At 36.6% G+C, this 4,274-nt stretch overlaps 1 non-coding gene across 1 annotated transcript; it reads right to left on the bottom strand.

Moving 5' to 3' along the window:
- Nucleotides 1-580: 580 nt before the first annotated feature.
- Nucleotides 581-687, bottom strand: LOC118480644. The gene has a single exon (XR_004863624.1). It is a non-coding gene; the product is annotated as a small nucleolar RNA R71 (small nucleolar RNA).
- Between the last annotated feature and the right edge of the window lie 3,587 nt (nucleotides 688-4,274).

Below are 4,274 nucleotides of genomic sequence, written 5' to 3' on the forward strand. Positions count from 1 at the left end.
AAGGCCACAAGGGCCACAAGTGCAACGTCCTATACCATTGCAGCAAGTTCGTCCACAAAATGCACAACCACAATTCCAAAGGCCAATTCAACACCCACCGATGCCACAACAACCGTTTGAACCACCATTCGTACCTCAAGGGCCTATGCAAAGACCAATGGGTCCTATTCGTCCAAGGGGTCGGTTGGGTGTACCAAGAAGGCATTTTAGAGAACATGCGAGAGGCATTGAAGCGCATTTTAGGCCGGTAATTACTCACAATCCGTCACCGGTAGTTATTCCCTACAATAACCAAGGGAGAACATTTGAAGTGAGAACCAATTCATTGCAAAGTTTGCCGAAATATAAGGGTCTAGCAACGGAGGAGCCTTATTTCCATTTGGAAGCTTATGACTCGATTTGCAACACTCTTGGGAGTCAAGGTTTCTCGGCCGATGATGCCAAAGTAGTACTGTTTCAATTTTCTCTAGAAGACAAGGCAAAGAAGTGGTTTTATACTTTACCTTCGGCATCTATTTACACTTGGGCGGAGATGCAACAAATATTTTTAGATGAATTATACACCGCTCAAAAGACCAATGATGCTAGGAAGGGGTTGAGGAGTTTTCAACAACAACAAGGTGAAATGTTTCATGAGGCCTTTGAGCAATTCAACATGATGATCAAGAATTGCCCTCATCATGCAATTGAACTTTGGGAATTGATGAATGCTTTCCACGAGGGGTTAAGTGCCGAAGATGCTCGCGATTTAATGTCCATCACAAATGGAACTTTTGGTACAAACTACGAGCATGACGATTGGGAGTTCTTGGAGCAAATGGCAATCACTTCAAAGAGAAAAGCTCAAGCATTAAGGAGAGCATGACCGGCCGTTACCCGAACTCAAGTGCATACGGTAGACGATGGTAATGTTCAAACCTCTAACCAAATTTATGATGTTTGTGCTATTTGCAATGAAATAGGACATGCGGCTGAAAATTGCCAAGGAGGTGAAGGGCAATATGAAGAGGTTCATGCTGTGCAAGGTCAAGGAGGGGGTGGTAGAAACTTCAACATGAATTCTAACACTTACCACCCCGGGTTGAGGAACCACCCAAATTTTCGGTATGGGAACTCTTCAAATCAAGCAAACCCGAATTTTCAAGGAGGTCAAGGTAACTTTGGTTTGCGCCAACCTTACAACAATCAAAGTGGATATCGAGGTGGGAACAATCAAGGGTACCAAAGGCAATATCAAACGGGTCAAGAACAAGGGGGGTCTTCTGGTGGAAACGAGATGATGGAAATGTTAAAAAGCATTCAAGCGGAGATGCAAAAGAGAAATCAAATGGATGATGCACACATACAAAAGGATGAGGCCCGAGACAAAGCAATTCAAACTTTGACCACCCAAATGGGTCAACTCGCAACCGAAGTGGCGGACTTGAAGAAAAATAAAGGTCAATTACCAAGCGACACTAAGGTAAACCCGTCTCATAATACTTCTAGAGGTAACAATGTTAAAATTCATCATGTAAGTGTTTTGAGAAGTGGGAAAGAGTACAAAACCAATCCTTCACCGGATTTGGTTGATGGGGTGGTTGAGGACATAACGGGTCAAGAAAGTGAGGAAGAAAATGAAACACCCATTATTTCTTCTAAAAAACCCAATTTTGAAAAACCCGAATTAATAAAGAAAAAGAAAATAAAAATGAGGAAGGTGTCACACCCTGACTTTTGCGGAAGCGTGGTTATTTGGTGTGACCTCTTAATACCATAGCAATCAATCACAACAATGCTATATGATAAAAAGACGAGATGTTTATCCATTAATTAAGTTTAGAAACTACCACCATACCATTGTTTGAAAACATCCATACCGAATTAAGTTACAAACCATGACGTGTTTAAACGAGTTCACGAAGACTCAACAAAAGTACTTAAATAAAACCTGAGTTTAGAATCATGTATCACGTCTAGGATTAGGATACACCCTCTAAACTCAACAACCATGGATAACATCTTTTATTTCACTATGCAGCTTGACACATGCATACCCCGCCAGATCCACTAGTTCCCTAAAATACATGTAGTTTGAAAAATCAACAAAAGTTGAGCGAGTTCATGTGTATGTGAGTATGTATAAACCTTTGTAAACAATGATTGTATGTATGTCCCGGTATGATTGCAAACAAGGAAAAGATCACCAATGGTTTGCAAGGCCACTGATATGTGTGACGGTGTAGGAAGACTCAAACCTAGCAAAGTTGTACCGGGCTTCCGGCTGGAAGACATAGTCACCACTATGGGCCGCCCTGGCCTCATGGGTGTGGGCTCGCTACACCCAAATAGATATATCACTCATGCCCCTCGGTCCTAATACGGGGATTAATGGTCCCAAGTATCCGCCTACCCTATCACATGATCTATGGTTCTTTCCTAGGCTAATCATACCAATAGTATTGTAGGTATCCCTTTGTAACATGTATTTCACCCCCGAAGTAAGTAAACAAAATAATTTAAAGAAGAGGGAGACATGAACTCACAGTAGTGCGTCTTCAGTATCGTAACTCAAACTCTGTAAGCTACACGACAACCTACAACGTACTAATGTCTATTAGACGAACGGGCCATGCCTTGGCTTAGAGTTTAACGTTTTGAGTTGCGTTCTTAAGTTATTCCAAATTATAATTATTTGTTAAAATAATAATTATTTTAACTTTATATTATATTTAGTGTTGGAATAATTGTTTAATCAATATTTTTGTGACAATACTTCTTAAATATATATTTCCGTATTTCGTTCCCAAGGATGGGGGTAATTTATATATGTATATTTGTAGTTCCGAAAATATATTTTTAAGTCCCACTTAGAAAATATATAACCTATTTGTTAACAATAATGTATTCCAAAATATATATATTTTCCCCAAAAATAATATATTTTTACTTCTTGTTCCCAAAACAATATTTACCAAAAATATATTTGTAAAAGTGTTTTCCAGAATATTTCATAAGTTACGTTTTTGCGTTCGGTTCCACAATATCAAGTGTGTAACTTAAATATTTTATTCCTTACGATTTTTGGTACTATTTTGGAGTTGTAATTGTCATGGTATTTGTTAAGCTACATTATTTTACCCTAAAGTAATATAACTATTCCAACAAGTAAGCAAATATTCACACAAGCGTTTTATTAATAAATTTATATTCTAAAATGGCGAAGTTTATTTTGAAAAACAAAGTTAAAAACATAATTGTAAACACTTGTTAGAAAATATTTCCTAAGTGTTTGAATTTTTAGAAAATTTTCCATAGTTTCCTTTGTAAATGGAGGTGTCCATGCTATTAAAGCATACCATTTTCTTTTCAAAAATCATTCCAACAATCAATAATCAAACTACACTTCCCAAGTGCAAAAATTATACAATGTATATAACAACATGAATATGAACTTTCACAAAAACTCGTAGTAACTTGGTAACATGTTTAGTAGACTTAGTTACCCCTTAAAGTGTGTTTATTTCTTAATAAACTTCCTTCTTGAAAATTTTAGATGTTTACAACTTGTAAACATATTCTACAAAAATTATTCTTTTGAACTCTTCTTGTAAATAAAGTGCTCTTACACTTATTTTACCACCAAAAACAATGTACATTTATGTAAGAATCAAGTTCTACTAAAATCATATTTTGAACTCGGTTTTCTTGGAAAATTACTCATAAATCTTAGCTTCACAAAATTACTAGCTCACTTTATTTACTATTTTTCAAGAAATAATTTTATTTTCAAGTTCATGTTCATAAGTGAGGATGATCTTCTTGGGTTAACATATAATCATCCTCTAACTTGCTAGATCATGTGTTTAATTACAATCTAGCAAGCTCCTTATGATGATCAACATCATAATCTCAAGTAAATAACAATCAAGTGTCATGCATGTACTTAACAACATTGTTTTAACAAGATTTCATCATTTTTAAGCTTCATGTTCATGATTCTTGTTTAAGTCTTTTAGTGTTCTTGTGATTCATAACAATGTACATCTTTTTAACCAACAAAATAAGAAATAGAAACTAGTAACAAGAAGCTTACAACTAGCTCAAAGGCTAGGGAAGATCACTAGCGAAAAGATGAAGAAAATGGTGGATGAAGGTTCTTCAAGTTTTCAAACACCAAGCTCCATGTAACACCTTCTTGCACTTGAAATGAGCTTGAAAATGGAAGAATGATGGTGGTTGCAAGGTGGTGGTGGTGGCGGCAATATGTAGAGCCGAGAGGGAGAGAGAGAGAG

Source organism: Helianthus annuus, chromosome 7 (assembly GCF_002127325.2).
Source record: "Helianthus annuus cultivar XRQ/B chromosome 7, HanXRQr2.0-SUNRISE, whole genome shotgun sequence".
NCBI classification, from domain to species: domain Eukaryota; kingdom Viridiplantae; phylum Streptophyta; class Magnoliopsida; order Asterales; family Asteraceae; genus Helianthus; species Helianthus annuus.